Genomic DNA, 26365 nt, shown 5'->3' on the forward strand with positions numbered 1-26365 from the left:
GGCTTAGGGTAGCTGCTGCCATTACTGTGGTGTTGGGGGCACCTCGAGAGTCCTCATCACTCACCAGTTCTGTTTGCTCAGAACAGTCTGGCTTCCAGTCTTGAGCTGAAACAGCTTGTTATAGTTTGAAAAAGAAACCTGTATGAAAGCAATGTGCTGGGGGCAGATCCATGAAGGTCTGGAATCGGAGATGTTGCACAGTGGTTCGTAATGGCCTGGGGTATCTTGAGGTAAATGCAAACATTGAATAGGGCTGCACTGGAACGGAGCCTGCAACAGTCTCTTGGATTCTCACTGCTTCTGTTAATCCTACTGAGCTCAGTGTTGACATGGGATCCATCAAGGTGCCCGTGCCTCAGTCAGAGCCTCAGGGAGCCAGGAGCTGACCCTGTACACACTGCCATCTGCTACGTTGTAGACTGGAGAGAACCCGCCCTTCCTAGTCTCTCCCTACTTTTTATGTCACTTAACATTGGGCAAGGGAAAAAAGAGAAGGAACTAAAATACTTATGTTCTTATTTTATGCTAGTCATTCTTACAACCACAATCCCGACAATGAACAGGAGCAGTGGGTACACTACTCCTCATCGAGGAAACGGAAGTTAAACGAGATTCAACCCTAGGCTGGGGAGGCAGCTTGCTGCACGTGATGAGGATGTGTGGAATCTCCACAGCCCACACAGTAGCTCATGTCTGTAACCCAGCGTTTCTACAGCATAGACAGGTGAATTCCCAGACACCCATGGGCCAGCTAACCTGGTGTACCAACTGGCCAATGAGAGGCCCTGTTTCAAACAAAGTGGAAGATGAGGATGGACATCAGAGGCTGTTCTCTGACTTTGTACACAATGTACACGAACATGCCTGCATACACACACACACACACACACACACACACACACACACGCACACGCACATATAAAGACTTAAAAGGAGAAACTCAATCACTATTCAATAAAGGGGGGAGCCAAGACTTAGACCCTGTTTTGTCAGGTCTTCCAATCTGTGCCCGTTCTATTTGTGTTTCAGAGGAGTCTTATAATAACTGAGCCTTCAGGACAAGTCATAACGATTATTTGGATGTGTTTAAGAGGCAAGGAAGCCATGAGAATGCATCGATCTCCTTCCTCTATCACCCTCCTGCTGGCTGAGTATGACCCAGGTGCCAGCACTGTGCTGGACAGAGATGATACAGAGGTGGTAAGATGGGCCCCTGCTCCGGAACAGCTTCTGGACTAGTCAGAGGGGTTCCCTAGTGGGAGGAGGATGAGGGGAAAACAGGAAACTGAGTAAAAGCGATGAGGGAAAGGCCCTAAGACAGCAGAGCCAGAGCAGTCCTTGGAAGGACAACAACCTGGCCGCATCACCCAGCATCACCAATGGGATTATCAGAACTGGAATTTCCCAGTTCCTAGTTATAATTATCCCAAGTGATTGGCTGGAACTGACTTCCAGGCCAGGAGACTAGCTGGGTGACCCAGCTCTCTCAGTACAGGGTCAGCTGTGGCCAGCAGGGGAAAGGGAGTTAATGCTATAGACTCAGGCATCTGTCTGAGATGTAAGGCGTCCTTACGGCTCGGTACCATACAGTACATGAGTAAGTTCGCACATGATATCTTACATGTATGGATGTTCTCAATGAAAATGTTGTATACTTACTGGAAATTAATTTTCACAATAATAAGATCTGTGCAACTGGTTTGAGCCAATTTGGATTAAAACTGCACATGGATATACAGAATGGACAAGAGTTTTTAACATCAAGGATGATGCCCTCTCCGGTTCTGAACGCCTTCTTCCTACAGAATCACTGGATGCCAGAAATCGCTACTGATTCACCAAGGTGCTGTGTGTCAAGGTGCTGGTTCCTGGACAGTGATGGAGAGAGAGAAAAGCTAGTATTTGCCAAAGCTTTGCATTAACACAGCATTTCCTCATGCAAAGCAGGGCTGTCCGAGTTGCTGCATAAGGATGGGCCTCCTGCAGCTGGATGCAGAAACATGTCTGTCCTTCCAGCTTCAGAGGCCTCAGAGCGTGGGAGGGTCTGAGGACAGCAGGGGAGGCCCTGGGAGCTCACAGCAGCTACCTCCACCCAGCCTTTCATCTACTTGTGTTTAAGGAACTTGGTCACCAAATTCTCCATCCCCTACTTCCACTTCATGTCCACCTTTGTGGCAGTCTCGGTACAAACCATTTCAATCTTCTATCATTTCTGGGGTTCAGTGATCAGAGGCTACCTCACCCTCATCTCCTGGGCTGCAAGGGGGTCCAGGAGCATGGCCAGAAGCACAGGCAGGGAGAGTTTGGAGAGCTCACTCTTGCAGCATCCGGGAAGCCTTCCTAGGAGCAGTTCATCAGCTAGGAGATCTGGAAGCAGCTACCATGGGACCGGACCTTGGCCTCGGATGGCTGTCTCCTCGTCCTGGCATCACTAAACTGCAGACAAGGTACACCCTTCCTGTAGCCTGCTTTTCTCCTTCGTATACGAAGCAACTAGGTTAGCCTGTGTTCCTGCCTCCCATCCTGAGTCTGAACCTGGTGGGTTTCACTTCGTTCTCTTTTGCATTAGATACAAGCGAGTAAGAGTGGCCGTGTGACTCAGTGATAGGAGTTCATGACTCAGAACTATGGGATGTAAAGCCTTACAACTAAAAGAAATTGCTCATCTCCCTTCCTCCTCGTTTGATGATAAGTAGACTATGACCCAAGGTCCTTCTCAGGACCTAAGGTCTGTGTAGGGAGTGGAAATGATCCTGTTAATTGTATACCTAGCATAGTTTCAAATGTGTTTGTTGAATGAATAAATGGATGGATGAATGAATGAATGAACAAATATGGTTCCTCCAAGGTCACCCAGCCTGGAATGCAGGAATGTCTTCCCTCCTTGCCTGGAGAAGGGGAGATGTTAGGAGAGGCCTCAGGCTGCAACGTCCCCTGTAGGAGATGTGATCTCTATCAGAAGTGCAAGAATACAGCCGGGAACAAATTCTCAGGGCTGAGGGTGCCTGAGGCCCCTGGTCAAGGAGTGGGCTTCTCCTGGAGTCCTCTGTTCTGTGCACACTGAATCGTGATAGTAAGTTACTACACTCTGTCTGGAAGCCTGTGCCAGCCCATTTATTGTCAAGTATCCCACATCTGTCACAGAAGGCCGACTTCAAGCACATCATCAGGTCTAGAAATCATATGCTTTGGTTTGGTTTTGGTTCCCATGGGCCACTATGATCAGGAAGGGTCCTGGGTACCCTGTGAGTGCTGGCTTTGGTAAGGTCATGTGGAGACAGCTAGCTCTGTACCGTGCATTGAACAGAACCTGTCAGAAGCAGGGTGGCTGTTTATTAAAATCACTCCCAGCATGGTGTGATGGACCGACCACGTAGCTGCAGTACTGGAGTCTGACACTGGACTCGGCTCTGGCTCTCTGTGCAAGCACTGCGGAGGCTCCAGCAATCTCTCAGGTTCTCTGCAAACCTGCAAAGCCACCACAGGGACCGAGATAATCACGCCGAAACGGAACAGCGGCTGGCATGCAGCAGGTGTGCGGCATGCTATTCCATGCTCAAAACGCTTCCTGAGAGGGAATCTCAGGGGTACCCAGGCTCTCCCCGACGAACCTTCTGTGTCTTGGGTGTATGTGTGCAGTGTCCCAGGAGTCCCACCCTGCCGATGACAGAGGCGATCACGTGAAGCAGTCGGCCTTGCCTTCCTCACCTCCATTCTGGCTGTTGAGAATCGAGAAAGCGTCCTGCCGAGAGGGGAGGTTGCTCATCTCGCAGGCAGCACCGCTGCAGCCCCTGACCTACTTTCTTACTAAAAATAGCCCTTCTTAGGTCACCGCCGCAAACTGGATTCCACTGCTTCACTGCACCCTAGAAGCAGGTGGGTGGGCACCACAGCACATTTGGGGAGCCGGAGCCTCTCCTTGATGGTGCACTGCTGCCCACCAAGTGTGCCGATCTATCACACCTGGACGGAGGGCAGGGTGTGCTTGCACACAGCTAAGGTGGGCGGCGTGCCTTGGGAAAGCCACAACTTTTCTTTGCCCTCCATATATACATATATACATACATATATATCTCAAATAGAGATAATAAAAGTAATCTTCAAGTGTTGCTATGCAGAGAAAAATTGCCGTATAAAGCAGACTCTGCAGAGAAGATGTGCTCAGTGACGAAGCTAGCAGAGCTGTTCACCATCTGGCGTGCTGCTCAACAAGACCAGCCTGCTGGGGCTTCTGACAGGTGAGCCAGCAAGGAACCTATCCATCCTGACAGACAAATGGGCCTGAGGTAGGGCCCAGCGTAGAGGACTTCCCTTATATGTGTGCAGCTCTGTGTTCAATCTCTAGCAAAGCGCACAACCCACAGTGAGCTGAAAGGGCCTGAGAGGTCCCTAAGGGTGGCCAGGTAATAACTGACAGGTCTTAGCCGTGGAGCCTGCATCTTGGTGAGCTAACACGTGGCTCTGCTGCACTGTTGGAGTTGAGAACTTGGGGGGTAGTTACCTTTTAAGGGCGCATAAACGGTTCAGTGAGGCGCATAAACGGTTCAGTAAGTTATTGCTACATTTATTCTAAGTGTACTGAGCGGCCATTGTGAAATGGCAGTAAACACGGGAAATCAAAAAAGTAGAAAGTGAAAATGCAATCAACATTGAGTTCTTCAATGATGCCGGCCCTTTTGCCAGGATCTGGGACCTTGGTTCTTACACACTCACAAGCACCCAGGCTGTAGACACAGAGACATGAAGGTAAGACGTAAATACAAACCAAAGCTTACACATTAGAGCAGAGCCAAGGGGGACAGAAACGGGAGCAAGTGACGGTGTTTCTGAAGAAAGGGAGCTCTACAGAACTGGGCAGAGACAAGAGGTGGGCAGGTGCTGGAGGATGGGGGGAGGCCTTTTGATCCACATCTACAGATCTGATGCTGCCAATGGGACAAGTTGATAGTCCTTGTCCATCCAGCATGGGTGCTGGGCATTTGTGTAGTTCTTACTTTTACTAAGGCGTAAAAACACTGAGACAAAGCCAAGTGTGATGGTACATGCCTATAATCACAGGACCTGGGAGACAGAGGTAAGAGGACAGCCAAAGTTCAAGGTCAGCCTTGCCTACAGAATGAGTTCTAGGCCAGCCTGATCTACATCGTGAGAATTTGTCTCAAACAACAATAACAACAACCACACAATACACGACCACCACCACCACCACTCAAAACACAAAATAAATGCATGACAGTATTAGAGATGGAACTCTGGACCTCTGACATGCTGGACCCTAGCCCAGAGTTTTCAAAATTCAAGAGCCTTCCTTAGGAGGGAATTTGAGGATATGAGTTAATACATTAAAGTAAGTACATGGCTTCGCAGCTTTTGGCAAAGCTGACAGGAGGTTTTCTAAAGGAGACCCACTGTCTCTACAAATGAGGCAGAAAAGCAGAGAATGTCTCTCAGGTGGCATCGCTGAACTTGGGTGAGATGAGAGCAGCCTCTCGGCCTCCCAGCTTCCGGCTTGAGTCCTCTTTCTTCTGCAGTAAGATAAATAGCAGTGAATGCCTCTGATCGATTCGAACTCTAGTGTTTTAGGTTAGCAATGGGTTAGTCTTGGGTAGATGAGGCGAAACATGCCTGCTTACATGAACACAAGAAGGTCTATAGTCACCCCACCCAAATGTGTCCAATCTTATTTAAAATACATCGTGGTCTCATGTTCAAATCCTGTGCCTGTCTTTAAAAGACTGCCCTACAGAATCTCAAAAGCATTTCCAGACCATGGGTGCTCACGGTCAACAATTTCATACATAGACATTAGCCTGTGGCTTCACAGCACCTCTGGAGAGAAAGTTTTACCCACAGAATGAACGCTCTGAGTGCTGTTATGAGGAAGAGGAAAGTAAGAATGCCATCCTCCGCAGTTTGCGGGGCAGACCAACTTCAAGGAGACTTCTAGGGTTTGGTGGGCTCAGGCTAGGCCAATCCCTTGTGCTTACTATAAATAACCTCAGAGGCAGGGAGCTGGGAAAAGTGGGAGAAAGAGGCAATAACAAGAGCTTCCACGTGTTAAGGCGCGACACTAGTTTCACTGTCAGAATCCCCAACATGTTTTCTTCAATGAGCTCCCTGCCTTCTTTGCCCTGCTGCCCCTGGGGATTGGTCCCAGAGCCTGTGTGTACTAGCATACACTGTACCACAGAGCTGTATCCTAGTCCCTGAAATCATCTGATTTTTACAGTGAAGAAACCTTGGGACCCAAGCATAACTTGCTCAAAGGCTACGCAGGCAAAACCAGGATTCAAAGCCAGGCCTGTCCGCCTCATGACACCATCTCAGCAAACGCCACTGCAGTCCCAGCTCTGACACGCAACCCCAGTAGACACTCCTGCTCTCTGCACCCGAGTCTCCTCGCTTGTGATGTGCAGATGTGTGTTCCTGCTGTTTCCCTCGGGCTCAGTGTTCACACACTGTTGCCATGGTGAAGCTGTGTAACACCATGAAAGACCCAGACAGATGTACGGAGGTTAGGAGAGTCCTGCTCTTCACACCTGGCATCTGAACCTCTCACCAAGGTCCTCTGCCATCTTGGGAGAATTTAATTGCATGCCTGGACCACTCAGCTTCTTCTCGCAGCAGGGAGTGAGTGGCTGCAATGCCTTTCCCAGTGGCTTTCAGAGAAGAGCGGAAAGAAGAGATTCACACTCTGAGAAAACCCATTAACTAAAATACTGCAATCCCGGAGCACCCTGGGGAGCCAAGGCTCCTCGGAATGTTGTCTGCTCAATCACTCAGGTGCCGTGCTGGGCTTGTATTCACAGACCCACCTTTCACTGGAAGGCTGTTTTGGGAAAAGTAAGATTTAGCAGAAAGGGTGTTGGGTTTGGATTCTATCTTTAAGGGGTTAGTTCAGATGAGCTGAGATCATTTGTTTCAGTTTTCAGGAGTGTCTGGTGAGATATCAGGAGACCTGAACTGCGGCTCAACAGTTCTGCTCACTGGTGGTAAAACGGTAGACAAGATGCCCAACCTTGGTTTCTTTCCTTTTATATAAAGTCAGAGTGACAGCAGCTAACCTCCCCGACCCGGCATTTCTTCTGCTGTAAAGTCAGTACCACGATCACTATCTCAGCCTTACTCTGTGCAGCCTGAGTTGAGGGCTTTACTGTACTCTCATCCTCACAGTCCTCTGTGGTGGGGCACCAACAGCCCCATCCATAGATGGGGAACCACAGTCAGAGGAGCACGGTAATTTGGGCCACACAACTGTTAGGCTTTCAAGTTAGGTGCCCTGGTTAAAGTTTCACTGTGATGAAACACCCTGACTAAAAGCAAGTTGGGAGGAAAGAGTTCATTGGCTTACATCGTCATCAAAGGAAGTCCTGACAGGAACTCAAACAGGGGAGGGATCTGGAGGCAGGGGCATGGACATGGAGAAGTGTTGCTTACTGGCTTGCTTCCCCTGGCTTCCTCAGCCTTTCTTAAAGACCCTAGGACCATAGAACCACCCACAATGGGCTGGGCCTTCCCTCATCAATCACTAATTAAGAAAATACCTTATAGGCCTGGCTACAGTTAGATCTGACAGGAGCATTTTCCTAAATGCCTCCTTCTTCTCAGATGACTTTAGTTTATGACAAGTTGGCATAAAACTAGCAGGCACATTAAGATTCAAAAGTCTGGTCTTGGTTGAGAGTTGTTCCAAGGAAGAAATACGGTGACGTTGCTATGCGATGTTACCTGGCTGTTTGGCAGTATGGGTCCCTCTTCTCTAAGACAGCTCCTTACACTAGGAGTCAGGTAACTAAATGTGGGGTTTACAAAAAGTTGACAACAATAGAAAGTTTATGAGCACACAATGACCAAAAATGAATTCAGAATCAAACTCATAACGGCTCTGAGGTGTTTCTGACAGTGTGCGCCTGTGTAGCACCACAGGACTTCATGGTCTCCTTGGTTCTGAGCACACGACAGGCGTAGTCCGCACTGTGCATGCTGTCCCAACACCCAGTACCAATGGATGCTCCCAAACACCTCAGCTAAGACTCAGATTATATTATCAACGGTGGTGCCACCACTGTGAACACAATGTTCTCTGCTTTTACAAAAAGGAAATGGTTTCTTTCTAATATTTTTCCTACTGTCATTTCTAAGTGTGTAAGCAAAAAATTAGTCTATCTCTGGATTTTACTGAGTTAGAATGTTGGATTTAAAAAACTGTCATTTGAGGGTTTTTTTTTTTAAGTTAAATGGATTTGGGCTTACTTAGGATTAGGATAGGATTTTTAATAATGTCCGAAATGGCCCTGAACATACTTCTGCTGCCCTGTTTTATGTATTTATGTGAAATGGCATTTTTAGCTTTCACAGTCACAAAATAAAAACATGGGCCAACTCTGAAAAATGATGAGGATGCCATGCCCTGCAATATCAAGGCTCGGCCAAGACTTAATTCCTCTCATAGAAATATGGGAGCAGGTCTACCCCATTAGTACTCCATTCAGCTTCCATAATTCATAAATATAAAATTGCCTATGTACTAAAGAGCTATTTGAACTTATTTTAAATTTCTTTGTATTCATCAGTAAATGTCTGGTGCCTATTTCATATCATCAGATACCGGGGGCACACAGAAAGGTCTCAGGTGTGAAGGGGGTGAAACAGTCTAAGCAGCTGCATCCAGGATACTAGTGTTCGGACCCTCTGCAGAGTTCATGCACCCACGGGCACGGTGTGGCCTCAGGGGTCCTGTGTGAGCATCATGCCTCTTGAGAAGAGAGAGGAGAGACTGATGGGCGAAGTGGCACTTACTGAGGTGACCCTCAGATCTGTGAGGTCTACCATACTGTGTGCAGAGGCAGGGTTACTGATGGAAGAAGTCCTCACTCTTGAAAGTTGAGAGCTAAAGGTGCTTTGTCAGCAGACGCTGCAGAAAAAGAGTGCCACGCCTCCGTTTGCACAGATCACAGTCCTCGAAGCTGATGGTATCCAAGGTGACTGCTGGACACTGATGGAAAGAGGACATGACCAGAAAGCTTTGTGTCTTCAGAGAAGTGGGGACAATCCCACAACCCACGCTTACACAGAAAGGAGGAAGGACTGAATGTAAAGTGGAGTTATAATTCCAAATGAAAATGGAGTTCTCTGCTTCTGTACCCTGGGACCAGGCTGCTGCACCTCCCATCACACCCACCTATCCCAGATGCTCATTCCCAGAGCCAAGAGCCACAAGATGACAACTGTGCGGTCTGAGGACCAGAGAGCTGGCTCAGTGGACAAAGTGCTTACTGTACAAGCATGAGGACTGGATTCCCAGAGCCCTTGTGAGAACCAGATGGGCCTAGCAGCTCTCCTATGATTCCAAGCTTGGAAGGTAGAGACAGAGGCTCAGAGGAAGCTGACTAAATGACTCTTGTGGGTGAGCCCTGGGTTTAGACTCTGTGTCAAAGAATTAAGTTGAGAGTGATCAAGGAAGACTCTCACCGACAACTTCAGGCCTCCACATACATGCAAAAATACATACATGCACATACATAATGCACACACTCCTAGCTTACTTTCTATTGCTGTGATGTGTTATACTCTAGACAAGGGAAATCTATGGGAGGGAAAGGATATATTTTGCTTATACTCCCAGGTTGTAATCTACCATTGAGGAAAGGCAGGGCAGGAACCCAAGCGTGAGGCAGAAACTATGGAGGGCTTGTGGGTCACTGGGGCTCTTGTTCCTCTTTCTCACACTGACTGAGTCTCCTTTCCCCATGTTCCGTCATTACTTGCTGTTTAATGGGCACATGGCGACAGGTGGCCCAGCCCAGTCTCTGGAGCTGCTGGAGCCTCTGCCTTTTCTCTAAAACTCCGATTACAGATATAATAGAAGAAGACACCATGGGGCCTTGAACCTTGGGCTTGGGAATCAGAACATGGATCCGATCCTTTGATAGCCACTAATTGTACAACTAATAATTATGTAGCTGGGAGGCAAGTTGCTTAATTTCTCTGCCATGATCTCCCACTTACAAGTAGATAAACTTAGATAACAGTTCATGGTTGCTCTGATGATGCAGTTAGAAAATCCAAATGACAAAAAAAAAAAAAAAAAAAAAGAAAAGAAAAGAAAAGAAAACAAAAAGAAAAAGAAAAAGAAAAAAAAGACCCTACTTGCATGGCACTTGGTATGAAGGGGAACAGGAATGCTAGCTGTCACTCCTTGTTGTTGACAGTAAAGGTGCCAGCACACTGGCCGGCACTCAGCAGGGTTCTCCTTGGGCACTAAGCCCCTGTTGTCTGCAGACTGGGTGAGAGGAGCCTGAGCTTGGAGCGGAGTGCAGAGTACTTTGTCTGACTGTGTTGAAACAGTGAGCCACTGTCAACCATGCCCGAAGGAACCAATCACTCCATTTTGGTTTCTTCTCAGGAAGAGGCGTTGTATATAAAGACTCCCAGTGGGGCCCCTCTTCTTGCAAAGGGCACCTTGGCATCTAGAAAAAAAGTCCACCAGGAAGGGCTGTGTGATGGTCAGTGTTGTTAGCTTGACAGAATCTAGACTCACCTGAGAGATGGGCCTTTGGGGGATTATTCTGATTGTGCTAATCGAGGTCGAGAGACCTGTACACAGTGGGTGGTGCCATTCCCTGTCTAGGACCCTGGACTGTATGGGTGGAGAGAGAAAGCTAAGCAGCAGCATGAGTCATCCTTTTCTGCTGCTTGACTGTGGATGTCATGTGACCAGCCCCTGCTGCTGTGACTTCCCCACCATGACAGGCTATACTCTTGAATAATAAGCCAGAATACCGCCTCCCCTTATTTGTTACCTTTGTCAAGATATCCTCTCACAGTGATAGGAAAAGTGACCAAAAAGACTGACTCCCAGCAAAGGCTTTCCGGGCAAGCCACGGTCCCAGTCACTACAGTGGTTGAAAACAAAGTGCCCGTCAGACTTGCAGCTCTGACATTACCTGTGTGGTATCTCATTACACTGCCTCGGCAGTGAGGAAGCCACCCAGTCTTCATCCTCTGTTCTGTGTTTCTGACCCTGTCACCACCAGCTTGGCTTCGATGCTACCATTAGAATGATTTTCCTAAACACAGACTGGGCCATGCGATGATGAGTTTTACCCTCCAGCCTGTACCTATTTATCCAAATAACCATGGTTCCTCTTGTTGCTGGGATGGTATTGTGCAGAGGTAGTTAAAAGAATCAGGTGGCCCCGTGCACAGAAACTGATGTAGTCAGTGGGCCTTATAAAGGGTGTTTCCCAAGCAGTTCGGCTTGTCCATGCAAGTCCATGCAGCTCAGTTCCCGCCCCACTGTTTCTTTGGGCATGCCCTTCCAGACAGTAAGCCATAAGGATGAATGCAGCAGTCCCCACAGCTGTGTAGACCAAGCCTCACCCTGAACTCTTTGTATACACGGAGTCTGACGGAACCTTGGCTAACGCACCCTCTTCCCTAAAGAACAATTCTTAGATGGTAAAACTCAACAGCCAGATCAGGCCAAGCTTTGTCAAGCAACAACAGAGATCTCCTGTACTGGGACTGCTGTGGGTCAGGGACTGAGCTCGGCCCTTTCTGTGCTAGTCAGCCATCATGATTTGCTTCACTAGTCTCAGCCTCCTCTTCTACAGGGAGACAGCTCAAGGGGAGTGGGGCGTAACTCACCCAAAGTAAGCGTTCTTTGAGACAAGGTCTCATGTAGCCTAGGCAAAGCAACTTGTAGATACTGTAAATTCATTAAAACCTACAGAACTATATTTCCACATTAAGTCCATTTGATGACTATAAAATAATGTTGATAAAAATAATGTTCTATCTTATTTTTATGCAAATTCGGCATCATTCATTTCCAGCCACTCTTAAACACTTTACAATGTGAAAAACGAAACCCAATGTGGGGCTGGAGAGATGGCTGCCCTTCCAGATAACCCGGGTCCAATTCCCAGCAGTGCCCACGTGGCAGCTCACAACCACGTGTAACTCCAGTTCCAGGGGACTTGATGCCCTCCTTTAACCTCTGTGAACACAAGGCACACATATGGCATACATACACGCATGCATACAAACACCCACACACAGAAAATACAAACTGTTTTAAAGACACCTATCTAAAGTGAGGCGGAGGCAGAGGAGGCCGGGTAAGATCAACAGAAGGTTGTCAATAATGCTGCAAAGATTAAAGGCCATCTTCCCAGGGAGTGAGCAGCTGTTACAAAAATTCCCTCCCAAGAAAGCACAGTTCTAGGCAGAGTGGTAGGAGATCTGCTTTCTTAGTGTCTGGGCTTCTGCTTTGGGGGGCTCACCACTGGGTCACAGCACTGACCCCTCTAAGACCAGGGCATTTTGGTATAGGTGGTGGTGGACAGAGATGGCCTCTGATGGCCTTTCCAACCCTACTTTAGCTCTATACACTCAATATTACCAAAGAAAACATGGCCACCTGCTCTTGGTGAGCTCTCTCTGCAGTGAACAAAGGTAACCCTGCAGGCATGGGTTTATGGTTGTGATGCTGGAACCCGAGACACTAAGAACCACGCCACTCTTACCTTCCCCGTAAACTCCTCTGTGGGACCGTTTGGCTGATGGTGTTCAGACCAGACTACCTGTCCCACTGACAAATCAAAGGCAGCAGAACCCATAAGCCTACCCCTCCTCTGCCAGCCTCTTGGTGGTTAGGACTGGGTCCACATGCTTGGGCCTCCCTAGCACATGCTGACCACATGCTAGGGCTGTTCTGAGTTTACCCCCGCATCGAGCTATTCTGTTGATCTCAGCTCCAATGTCAACCCCTGTGTAGGTCCTGATTAGCCATTTCACGAGACATAAATCTTCCCACTCTTCTGGGATCAGAGTAAGCAAATGTTGTCTTCCTGTGCCTTCACAGAGAGGGGCCGAAATAGAGCGTTTAAGCAGCGGCAGCGGCAGCCCCATGTGCAGCTCTTATCAACAGATGAATGAATAAGAATTACAAAGCAACTATCTCGGACTCTGAACTGCTCACACTAGACTACGTAGGACAATGCCCTCCTTCCTTTGCCTTCTCTTCCTTGTGCCTGTCTGTGGAGTCTGTATGGCAGCACCCACATTACTATTACTATAAATGATCAATAACACGTGCAAAGTGGGTTAAGGCAAACATGGACCAGTCACGTCAGCTGTTGCTATGTTACTATCGCTATGGCTTGGCCAATATTTGAGGGTCGATAATCCATTCTGCCATTATCTTCCTGAAACCTATTTCCATACGTTACACAAAAGGCCAAGTTACTGAGGCCACAGAGAAAAGGAGAAGGAGGAGGAAGGTCATCTGGCCCAAGTAACGACTTGTCTAGTGCTCAGGTCTCAGCCTGGGCTCAGCCTCTTAATGAGTGAATGAATCTGGGAGCAGCCAAATGAAATGCTGTGGAAGCTCTGCTCTGCTCAGACAGTGCATCTGGCTCAATGGCCACAGAGAGAGCAGTGGACACTCCCAGAAGACACAGGGGGTTCCACAGAAGCAAAAGGCAACAGGAACAGCAGGTACAATGTGAGTCCAGGTGTCCCCAGGGAGACATGTGCACCCCTAGACTTTGCCCAAGGTCAGACTCACTGGCTTGACTGTGTAGCCGCAGTCAAAGCTACCCAGTAGCTATGCACAGGTCCTTAAAGTTCTGAGCTCAGGGGACACACAGAGAGACAGAGCTTGGCCTCAGCCCTCTAGACAAGAGCTATTGGTAAGGACAGTTCTGCTGTTGGCTTTCTTCTGCCTAAAAGCTCAAGTCACCCTGCTTGGAAGGTTGAGTGACCACCAAGTCTGATCTTCACAAGAGGTCGAACCACGATGAGAAGAGAACACCCATAGAGTCAGCAGGCATTAGTGGGAATCTACACACGCACGCACACACACACATGCATGCACGCACACACGCACCACTCTGAGGTCTTGATTGGGATACACTTATCTACTTTCTGTTTTATGGAGTGACGACTCCCAGGATGGAGAGGGGATTAAACCCAGGGTTTCACGCCTGCTAGGCAAAGACTCTAGGACCAAGTTACACCCCCAGCCCTCACGTGATAGCTAGCCGCAATGATACATGCAGAAGACTCAGAGTGGTGCCAGCATTTCGCAGTCACTCAGTCACTCTCGCTGTGCTTCTGCTCTGTAAAAAGGACACTGTCCTTTTATTATTTCTTATATTCATCGGCTTCTGAAGTATTTTGCATCCTGGCTCCACTCTGTCTGTGCAGTAAAGTCAATGAGGTTGAGGACTTGGCCCCATGTAATGCTAAACTGTCTTGGTGATCACCACTTATCCTTCAGCCCTGACTCCCACTTTAAAGCCTTCCTGGACTTGCTCATGTCCACCCTTGTGCAGAACGTTGCCTCTTCCTTCAGTCACTCGGGGCCTACCTCTCTCTCAGGTGTTTCCAAAACCGACCATTCTTCTTCTTCTTCTCACTCTTGTCTATTTCGTACTCCTTCACCCAGTGTCTATCCCTTCAGGTTCTACAAGCAAAGCGCCTGTCACATCTCATCCGAAGCTCTGAGCTCTCCAAGACACCCTACTATTCTATCTCTCCACAGAATGCCATGTGTCACATCATCAGCGATGAGTAAACCAAAGAAGGGGACAGTTATACTAGTCAGTCAATATTCAAAAGCAACTGAGGGATACGTGTGCACTGCTTAGTTTTATCATTTTGGCACGGGTCACAGACACAAGGACAGATGCTGAGAGCTGCAGATGACTTCAGAAATCATCTTGTCCAAATAACTGAATGCCTGAGGTTACAGCGTCAGCCACTGCCAGGAGCAGAGTTCAGCCCTTGCATAGCAGAAGGATTCTGATCTACTCCAATTCTTCACGTTTTGCCTTGAATTCACCTTGGTTATTAGATTTGGTCTCTGAAAGCTCTCAATGACTTCTGTGTCATTGAGAGAGTTCAGAGAGTCACAACTGCCATGTCTGCTACCCTAAACAACTCTAGAAGAACCAGAGAAACACACACACACACACACACACACACACACACACACAAAAGTCATAGTCACCTTTGTGCTAAAAAGGGCCAGCCTGACAGTAATTTAGCAAGTACAGGAGCCTTTTCTACAGCCTGGCGGCCTCACCTTGCCACGTCATTTAGAATGATTCCTGTGAAGAGATATAAACATCCCTTCTAAAGGAAAAATGGCAGAAAAACAAACAAAACAATCCAACACCGCTTCCAGATGTGGAAACTTCAATTATGTTTCTGCTTGGAGGAGAGGAAATTTGGCACCCGAGTCACCAGGTGAGACAGTGAAATAAATCTGTCAATTCCAGAGCAGTGTGAGACAGGATGAGGCAAAGCAGTGAGCACCAGGGGCAACGGAAGCCCTGTTAGTGTCCCCTCTGCCCACGCGCACCCACAGCACACAGCCTCAGGAGCCCCTTGAGAAGCAGCCGTCAGCCCCGTCCAGAGAGGAACTTGTTATCCTCTACCGCTGGCTGGCAAGCTGGGGAAGTCCCTCCCTCTCTTTGAGCCTTAGGGCTCCTCTGTTAGCAACAGGAGCCAGGAAGTCAGCCAAAGACTTCGATCAACAGTAGTGAGATAATTGAGGAGCCATCTGGAGAATAATGAAGTTGAATCCACACCTGACATTCTAAACTAGGATAGATTCCAAGTGAATCAACAGCTCACATATTAAAAGAAGAAGAAGATAAGAAGCACAGGGCCAGAGAGAGAGAGTTCAGTCTGTGAAGGACGTGAGTTCAATCTTTAGAGCCCACAAGGAGAAATCGAGGCACAGGGGTGTGTAAAGTTTATAGTCATAGCTCTTGGAAAGTGGAGACAGGCAGATACCTGGGCGCGATGGCCAGTCAGCCTAACCTATTTGGCAGATTAGAGACTCACAAGAGACCCTGTCTTTAAACAAAACAAAACAAAACAAAACAGTACTTGAGTAACGACACTGAGGTTGTGTCTTGACTCCCATGCATGCGCAAACCTGTACCTTCATATACACCTATGGAGGGCTGCACCGGCTTATCCAGAAGCCACATTGAAAGGACTGATACATTTAATCCTTGCTAACAGAAAAGGCTAAATAGCAAAAATCATAAAGGCAAAATAAGCAAAAGACACCAAAAGCAAAAATGAAAGAGAAAAACTCAGGAAATTATGTGTGCAATAATACTGGCCAAGAAAGAGGACTCTCTTATGGAGAACACTCCTAACGACCAACTGTCCACAGTGGGAGATGGCTATCAGCCTGCCTGGGTTGCTCTAACAAAATGCCCCAACTGTGGTCACTTTTAAAAAGACCTTTACCACTGAAAATCTGGATGCTGGTAGTTACAAGGCCAATTCTGGCCTTGTGTTTGGCAGAAGCTATTTCTCATGAACGGCACTCACTACATGTCCTCATGTGGGGAAATGGACAAACAAACTCCCACGGGCATCTTCTGTAAGGACATCAATCTTCCTTATGAGACAGTTGTCGTAACCTAGTTACCTCTCAGAGACCCCATATCTGAGTGTTTCCACACTAGGGTTAACTGTAGAGAGTGAGGATCATGGCCATTTAGACCCTGCAACACAGGGGTAGGACGCCATGATTGGAATAATGCCACTCAAGGTTGCTGAGGTCCTGCGGCCTGTGAATCGAGGGTTAGATGACAAAGGGTAACTGAATGAGCAAATGAAGGGAACCAGTTAGCCGACATTACCATAAAAGATGGTGCTAGACTCTCCAGGTGGGTCCAATATAATCAAGAGGCTAAATGAAGACGGGAAGGGAAGAAAGAGTCAGCGTCAGATGAACCAGAGGAAATGTTTCCATCTGGCTTTGCAAAAAAAGGGGTGCAAGTCGATTCTGAAGAGGACATGGGCAGTCCATGGAAGGTGGGAATGGTGACAGATTCACTCTAGAGCTATCAAGAAAAGGAAGAAACCACTCTCCCGCCTTTAGCCCAGAGATCTATCAAGACTGCTGACTTCAGCCTTAAGACAATGTGTGTATGTTGTTTTAAGCCACTAATCTTTAAGTAACTTATTACAATGGCAGTGGAAAACCAATACAGGGATGAAACAAACCTTTTGTAGGAGGGAATATCAATGGCCTCCATAGGAAAGGATGCTAACTGAGATGATGGAAAGCAAAAAGGCCACTCTGTGTGTGTGTGTGTGTGTGTGTGTGTGTGAGAGAGAGAGAGAGAGAGAGAGAGAGAGAGAGAGAGAGAGAGAGAGAGAGAGAGAGTGAATATTGAGACGGGGTCTTGCTATGTAGCCCAGGTTACCCTCCAATTAGTGATCCTCTTTGCCTCAGCCCCCTGAGTGCTGGGATAGCACAATAACCTTTGAGGATAATAAAGTAGGAAGGCTTATAAAACAAACTAATAATAAAAAGAAAGAACCATCTCAAAGCACACATACGTGTTTGTGACCTCTTGACCTTTAGCTGGGGGGGGGTGGTCTCTGCAGTTCAGTGAGGAAAGATTAAACTTTGTAATAGATGGTTCTGAAGCAATGCTTTTAAAAGGAATTTGAGGTGGGTTTTTAGTTCTAAATGTAATAGGCAAAACAAACTTTCACATAGAAAACACAGATAAAAAAATCCCATGACCTTAGAGTAGGTCAAGTGTCTTAAACCAGTACTAATACCTCAAAGCACTGAAGAGACTGCTAATCCCAACTTCCCTAAGATAGAGAACATTTACTCACCAAAAGATGGGAATGTTGCAAAAGAGCTGGGAAAAAGATGTCTGCAATGGAATTCCTCAATAAAGGGTGGACACTGTATGCCACAGATCAGTAGGGAAAAGCAGACAAACCCACTGTAAAACAACAGACAGGGACTTAACATCTTTGGAATGGAGGTCTTGAACTTTATGAAGAAGCTTTAGAAAATGCTTAAACAGTATTGTCTTAGTTACTTTTATATGGCAATGAAGAGACACCACTCCACGGTAACATAAAATAAAGTAATTCTGGACTTGGCAGCTCCAGAGGGTGTCCATGACCATTGAGGCAGGGAGCACAGCACGCAGCAGGCAGGGAGCACAGCAGGCAGCAGGCAGGCATACACTGGCGCAGTCACTGACAGCTTACATGTTGAGACAACCACTGTGGGGCAGACAGAAAAGCTAACTGGAATGGCTTGTGATTTTGAAACCTCAAAATTCACTCAGTGGCACACCTCCTCCAACAAGGCCACACCTCCTAATCCTTCCCAGACAGTTCCATCAGCGAGGGGACAAGCATTAAACAAATGAGTCGGGGGGGGGAGGGGCATTCTCATCTGAACACCACAAGATCTATATCTAAACACATACAAGGGACTCTATGAGACATTCACAACAGCTTTCCTCACAATTCCTCGGATAGAAATCCAGATGTCCACCAAGAGTTAAATGGATAAGCATGTGATGCGATCACAAAGAGAAATATTAACCAAGCAGCAAAAGAGAGCTGTTGCTGTACAGTGCATGAATAATTCTTAGAGACACAATGAGCGGGTCAAAAGTCAAACAGCAGCAGCATGATATGGCGTTCAGACAGACACATATCACCGTTAGAGACAGAAGACAACAGGAATACTGACTGGTGTGGGGCATGAGGTCACCCTTTGAGGTGCTGGACATGTCTTGTGTAATGGCCTGGGTGGTAGTTTCTGAGGTACACACTTGTGTGAAAAAAAATCATTAAACCAAAGCCTTAGGATTGAAACATGTTACATATGTTCTACAGGCTTATCAGTGCTGTGACCCAACACACAGTTCAAGAGAAGAATTTCTTTACGTCGTGATTTCCGAGGCTTCCATCATTTCGTCAAGGAGGACACAGTAAAGTTGCTCACATCATGGCTGAAGGAAGCAGGTTGGAGTAGTAACAGCAAAGTGGTTAGGGCAGGACCTAGCACCTAAGAACCCACTCAAGACACCACTTCCTCCAACCAGGCCTCACCAATCACACATCTATCAGAGTCTACTCAAAATTTAAATCTGTTAATGAACTAAACCATTCATGAGGTCAACGCCCCATCCCTTCCCCACCCCAGGGTCTAACTGTCTCTGGAAACACCTCACAGACAGTCACGCTGAAGCCTTCTCGAATAGGTGCAATGCCAGGTGCCTTGGCATTCCCTTGTTTACTCCCCAACCCCACCAGGCTCACGACCAAGATTGCCCATTACATTCATTTATGGAGAGAGAGAGAGAGAGAAAGAGAGAGAGAGAGAGAGAGAGAGAGAGAGAGAGAGAGAGAGAGAGAGAGAGAGAACGAACCACCTGTGGAGGTCAAAGGACAATTTTCAGCTGTCAGTTCTCTGGAGCTCATGTCAGCCATGGTTCTGAAACTCAGGTTGTCAGACTTGGAGATAAGTGGCTATATCCACTGAGCCACCTTGCCAGTATGTAAATGTTATGCTTCAAGTACAAAAGCAATCAAAAGGGCTCAGTGGTTAAGGGTGCTGTATGCTCTTACCAAGGACCTGAGTTGGATCCCTGGCACCTACAGGGAGGGCACTTATCAACCCTTCTACAACTCCAGATTCAGAGACTCCAACACACACTTTTGGGTTCCACAGACACCAAGCAAGCCCATGGTACACAAACATATGTTTAGGCAAAACACATACACATAAAGTTAAAAGAAAAAAGCCAGGCATAGTGATGGACATCTTTAAATCCCAGCACTCAGAAGGCAGAGGTAGGGAGATACATCTCTGCGAGTTCAAGGCCAGCCTGGTCTATGCAGTGAGTTCCAGAACAGCCAGGGCTATGTGGCTATGTAGAGAGACTCTGTCTCAAAACAAAACACAGATTAATTTAAAAGTTGCCTTGAATATTTGTTCAACTGTCACATCAGACTCACAAAACTCCAAACCTTTACAACCCTCTATTAGAGACACTACAAAAAAAGGGGGCGGGGGGGGGGGGGGGAGACGGGCACTGTTGCATATTGCTGGTTGGAATAGAAAAATAGTATCATCCTTTAGAGGTGAAGTTGGTAATACATTGCAAAATTAAAAATAAACTTTTGTATAACTGAGCTTCTGGGCTGTGTCCTTTCCCACGGTGAAATAGCAATGTCCATGGCGGTACGGACTCATCACTTAGCAACAAAGATAAAATGTATCATCGGAGAAGACATTTACAGCCTGCCTATCACACTCCACAGAGGGGCACGCAAGCTTGAACAGGCCTCCGAGCACTCTCCAAAGCCCTGGGGTTCAAAGGTATCATTGCTAGAGCCATAAAATAAAAATAAAAATGTAATTTTTCTCCATTACACTTTTTTCTCTATTAAATTCTGACAGGGCCCTGTTTGATGGGTGTCAGGCCAAGGTCAAATGCTCCACCATGCATCTAACAAAGGTTCCAGGGTCGCCAGCTGGAAAGCACCAGTAAAGTGATGCATAGACCGTCATTTCAAGTTGGGTCAAGAAACGGCTTTGCTAAGGAAAGTGGGGGCCATGCTTCTGGCCAATATACAAGTATTTAACAAAGGCTGTCTGGCAGGCCTTGCGCTCCAGAATGCCATCACCAGTAATGTCTGAGTGGAGTGTGGAGAAAGACAATGTAGCCAGCTCCTCTTGCCTGCCTGCCCGCCCGCCCGCCTGCCTCCACTTCTTTTTATGTATGCCTACATATGCATGTGCTCCTCTGGACGCACATACGTGTAAAGGCCGAAGACGGCTTCAAATATCAATCCCCAGGAGTTGTCCACTCCTCTCAACAATGTCTGCCACTGCCCTGGAGGCCACTGAATAGACAAGGCTGGCTTGCCAACAAACACAAGATAAGATGGTTACTCTTGACTGTCAACTTGATGGAATTTAGAGTCACCATGGAAACAAATGTCTGGGAGTTTCAATGAGGGACGGTCTAGATTAGGTTAATTGAGGTGGGAACACTCACCCTAGAAGTGGGTGGTGCCATTTCCCGGGCTGAGGTCTCAGACATAATGAAAGGAAGAAGAACCGAGCCCAAGGGTTGGGTGGTCTTTGCTTGCTATGCACGAAGGGAGCAGCTGCCGTCTTTTCCGACTGCTGCCCCTTCCTGCCACGATGGAATGGTGAGCCAAGTCAACTCTGCTTTCCTCAGGTTGCCTTTGTCAAGTAGAAAGAAGAAAAGTTCCTAGAACAAATGGGGCAGGGGTCTCCTGAGCGGCTCAATCATGTGACCTCACTCATCTCTGCCAACAATGTCTACAGAGGGAAATCCTGGATGAAAAGAAATGGAAAAAGATGACTAATAAACCAGGCGAGTGTGCAGACCCAGAGCAGGACCTTGGCATGCCTACACCACTCAGGAAGACCCACTTCTGGGGTGGGCGCCATGTTGGCAAGGTTACAGACTAGGAAACCAGCTCAGCAGGGCAGGGTAGCTGCAGGAAGCAGGAGGTTGAGTGGGCAGCCCAGTTACAGCCAATGGACTCGTCTCTCTCCCTAGCTGTCATCTAAGCACCCACAGGGCTAGATCAGGCTGTCCCTCCCAGGCAGGAACTCACACCACCTGCCATCCTGCCTCACCACAGGGGCCTGGTGGCAAGCACTAGCCATGCCAAGAATGACTTAATTGGGAAACTAAGGGAAGAACTCATTGGAACTGCCAAAGGAGGACAGAAACCTAGATGCCGATAAAGTCACCACAGAATTCTTCTTTCTGGAGGAAGGTGAAAGTGAGGCCCAAGAGGCTCACCCAGGGCTGCATGGGCAGGGACTGGGTCCCTTTCTGGGAAGTGGGTAGCAGAATTCTGACTCAGAACAAACCTGAACCGGCACCATCCCCAGGGCTGCTGAGATGTCCAGATCCCAAACAGGGGCAGGATTCATCTTACCACGGCCTCGGGGCTACATGCGACTTTTGTCCAGGACACAGACATCCAGGATGAAGACACATTTTTCTTAGGTCACTATGGCTTTCAGGGAGCCTGGGTCTCCCTTATAGTCAGTTATAACCCCGCCCTTCTATGAGCAACCCGTTTAACCCATCTCACCTCTGAGTCTCATTTGTGCATAGTGGTTAGAACATGTGTACCTTGTGTAGAGTTGTGTTCACTCCCCCAAGACAGAGTAAATCCCTACGCCATCCCCTCACCCTTCCCTGCCTCACTTCTCTCCCCAGGCTGTGTAGTCTGGTACACACTCGCTAACCATTAAGGCTCCTGTCCATGAGCAAAGAGTGGCTTCTTTTTATTCCATTCCAGCCTACTCTGGAGGTATTGCAAGTCTATCATGTAGGAAATATAGTGTCAGGCACTGGTGCTGGGCTCCGGGTGGACTGAAGGCAGGAATCTGTCTGATCCTGCAATGACAGTGGAGCTGGGGAGTGGGCGGCAGGCACTCAGGCTGCTAGGGCTCCTCTTCAGCGTGTCTCGCCGGCCTCCTGCCAGGGTGAACAGGCAGCAGCATCTTGTTACTTCGCCTGCAAAGCACACACTCTGCAGGGCTCCCTTTGAGGACTGCTACTCCAGAGCACCTCTGATTCTCTGCTCCCGGGCAGGTGGACATCTGAGAATACTGTGGATCTACCTGTCCTCATTCTGGGCTCTCTGTTCAACACACAGGCCCTGGGCAGTAAGGACAAAATAAAAATTGCATTTGTGGGGCTAGAGAGGACCTGAGCTCACACACAACTGGCGCCCACACTGGGGGCCTCGGGAGTTCTGATGCCCTCTGACCTTTTGGCTCCTTCATGCGCATGGTGTATATAAAGTTACAAAGGTCCACGTGCGTGCACATAATAAATGAATGAATAATTTAAAATTATACTTGCTTTTTTGTTGTTGTTTCCTTTATTTTTAGTGGGGTGTTACAGGGTCTCTATAGCCCTGGTCAGTTTTGGTCATTGCTATGTAAACCAAGTTGGCCTCTTATAGTGATCTCACTGTCTCAGGTTCTCACGTGCTGGGATTACAGGTATGTACCACCACACCCAGCTTAATTATTTATTTACTCATATTTATATTCTATTGTATATGAATCTGGGGATCAAGTCCTGCACCTCATGCACATGAGGCAGGGGATCTACCTCTAAGCTCTGTCCCTAGCACCATGTCTTGTCCGGTTCCCTCCACTGACTCTCATAGCCTCATCCGGATAACATTGGCTCACCTCTTTCCTGAAATACCTTCATGTCACTCTCTCAACAAAGAAACACCTCACTAGAACAATTCTCTAACACTTTCCATGCCGAGGTAAATAGGAAACAAAGAAATATAACACGTGTGCTGCGTTTAGGATTATGACCCCATTGTATGGATGAGGAGGGAAATGGTGTTCACACAGAGATGGGGCCGGTTTGAATTGCAGCAGTCTACCTCCTGGCTCTGCTCTTCCCAGGTCCCAGGCTGCCTCTGCTGGTCAGCTTCCCGCTCTGCTAGCCTGGGCTCTCTCTTGTGACTGAGCTATGCACTTCATGTATAGAGATTCCCTTCAACCTTTGTATCCATGCTGGTCCCAGGGGTAACTGCCTTCTTCCATCCAGCGATGGCAGCAGCAACAGAGTCTCTCTAAAGGATAGCCTGAGAGTCTCTCATTAGCTCATCTTAATTACAGCCAGACCACAGCAGTTTCTGTGCAAAATGCTCACTCCTGCTGCAAGGTGGGCAGGTTTGCTGATACAGATTCTAGCTCCCTCTCTGGCTCCAGCTCTTCCCGTCCCCACTGCTGCCTGCAGCTTCCCTTCCCTGGGGTCCTTGGTTCTCGCCCCTGTGCACATGACACTGGGGCCAGCAAACAGTGCCCCAGACCACTCCAACCCTAGGCAGCTGTCAGTCAGGCTTAGACAGGAGTGCTATGGCTCTCCGAGTCAGGTGCTACCCATGGTGCTGTGCATAGGCAAGAAAGATGAGGGGACACATAGTGCTTCCCCTCCAGAAGCCAGGAGTCCAGGCTAAGACACAGGGAATGGAACAGACCACTGTCAAGAGGCAGGCAGGGGTGAGCGGTAACAAGTACTAGAACACAGCCTTCCAATTCACAGGTGGGAGAACTAAAGCCAAAGAAAGGCCACCCAGAGAACAAATCACGTCAAATGACAGCAACCAACATTTCTTTAAAAAAAAAAATTTTAAAAACTATTTTACTTTCAGTTTTAATTATCTGCAGATGTGTTTGTACAAGTGAGCACAGTGTCCATGGAGGTCAAAAGAGGGCATTGCAACGCCTGGAGGTGTTCGAGTGGTTGGAGGTTGCTGGACACGACTGCTGGGAACCAAACTGGGGTCTTCTGCGGGAGCGGTCCACACCGCATCACACCAGCACTGTGCGCTGGGTACTGTTGCCACCTCTATTTTAATGATGAGGGGTTAAGCACCTCGTCTGAGTCCGCGCTACTACAGAAGCCTGCTCTGAACTCTGGCCCCTCGCCACAAACACTGCAGTCTGTGACGCCCAGCTTCTGAAACTGTGGTGACAGCCTCGTCTGGGGTACAGTGACTAAATGTGGGGGTTGTGAAAGATTTGGCAGGAGTAAAAGGCTTCTGAACACACAACAATAACAAATCATTTCAAAAGCAAACATGTAACGGAGCCGGGGAGTTGTTGGCAACGCTCGCCCATGTTATATCACGTGATGCCCATGTTGTGTCATGTGACTTCACTGCAGCTTTGATTCTGAACACACAACAAACACTGCCCGGAACACTGAGGCTCAGACTCCCCGAGACACAAATTAGTTTCTGCTCATACAGAAGCGTGATGGATGAATTATAAGGACAAAGATGTTGTCCACATTGCCCTATTGTGCCTCAGTAGGATCAAAGCCGTGTTATCTCTGGAGTGTGCTCAGCTAGAGTGTTTGGTTTTAAAGTCCTTAAACAGAGCGGCACAGAGGGCTCAGTGAGTAAAAGCACTTGCCACCAAACCCGAAGGCCCAAGTTTTGATCCCCGAAACAAGTGTCATGTGTGCCTACACACACACACATGCACACACAACACACACACACACACATGCACACACATACACACACTCAGACACACACACACAACACACACAACACACACACACCATACACACACACATACACACATACACACACTCAGACACACACACACAGGCACACACACACACACATACACACACACCACACACACATACACACACACATGCACACACATACACACACTCAGACACACACACACCATACACACACCACACACACATGCACACACAACACACACATATACACACACACCATACACACACATGCACACACATACACACACTCAGACACACACACAACACACACAACACACACACACATACACACACACATACACACACACCATACACACACATGCACACACATACACACACTCAGACACACACACACCATACACACACCACACACACAACACACACACACATACACACACACACACACACACACATACACACACACCACAGCAACAACAACTAAAAACATTTTTAAACATCATTTAACGAATTTTGGCTTATGCTTAGGATAGAATGTCCAACAATTTTTGAAATGGTCTTAAACATCCCGCTGTCTTGTACTGGGTGCTTATGTGAAGTGCTCTGAGCCCCGACAGCTTTGAGCATGTCCCATCTACAATATCAAATACTCAATCGAGATTTAACTCTGTGTGTCAAAAGAAACACACACGTACATCTCATTAGTACACAAGTCCGCTTTGTCCTTTAATAGTAAAAGTTAGTGTCTACCAAAGAACTGTATTTTTAAATAACTGGTATGAGCTGTTGCCAATATATGTCTCACTTGTATACATCCTTTACACACGTGTACACTTGGAGTCATGTTCAGCCTAATTCGACCAGGGAGAGTAACAGACAGCTTTCCTGAGTGAAAAGCTCACGGGTGCAGTCATGAACTTGTGTTATCCAAGGCCAGAGAAGAGGACGCTTTAATGAACCAGGTTTGTGCCTGACTGGGAGCTCCCTGGTTCAGGTATACACCAGGCAGCAAGGACTGAGAACCAAGCCCTGTACTTTTCAAACACAGAGACAGACAAAGAGGAAAGAACGTTCTAGAATGGGTTTGTCCAGAGAGTCAGAAGTATCCAGCTCACTCCTCAGTGTTATGTCTCCCTACTCATGATGCCAGAGCCTGTGAATTAGGTCATTAAATATGATTTTCTGAGGCAGGAGCAAGCTCAGGCAATTTCAGAAGTTACTCAGTGAAACAGGCTTCAGTGGTCAGAAAACGGGCTTCTTCTAAGTGATCTGTCACCAAAACAATGTCTCCCAAATCTTCCCCAACTCTCCCCCTCTCCCTGACCCTCTCTCTATATATATCCCAGACAGCCTGGAACTTGTGGGATGCTGGGAGGCTGGGTACCCATGCACACCACCAAGCCTGGCTCCCCAAAGGGTCTTCTCCAATTATATCAACTGGGCTTCACAATCAACTGTTATCGGTGTAAAAGGTA

At 47.7% G+C, this 26365-nt stretch overlaps 1 protein-coding gene and 1 long non-coding RNA gene across 11 annotated transcripts in view; both read right to left on the bottom strand.

Moving 5' to 3' along the window:
• Sergef (secretion regulating guanine nucleotide exchange factor) overlaps window positions 1-26365 on the bottom strand; it is a 202866-nt gene that overhangs the window by 40288 nt on the left and 136213 nt on the right. The gene's annotated exons all lie outside the window — the stretch shown is intronic.
• On the bottom strand, window positions 3317-26364 carry LOC134485121 (uncharacterized). The gene is made up of 2 exons (XR_010063012.1): window positions 3612-26364; window positions 3317-3468 (listed from the first exon to the last, which is right to left on the bottom strand). It is a non-coding gene; the product is annotated as an uncharacterized LOC134485121 (long non-coding RNA).

This window comes from Rattus norvegicus, chromosome 1 (genome assembly GCF_036323735.1).
Source record: "Rattus norvegicus strain BN/NHsdMcwi chromosome 1, GRCr8, whole genome shotgun sequence".
Classification (NCBI taxonomy): Eukaryota; Metazoa; Chordata; class Mammalia; order Rodentia; family Muridae; genus Rattus; species Rattus norvegicus.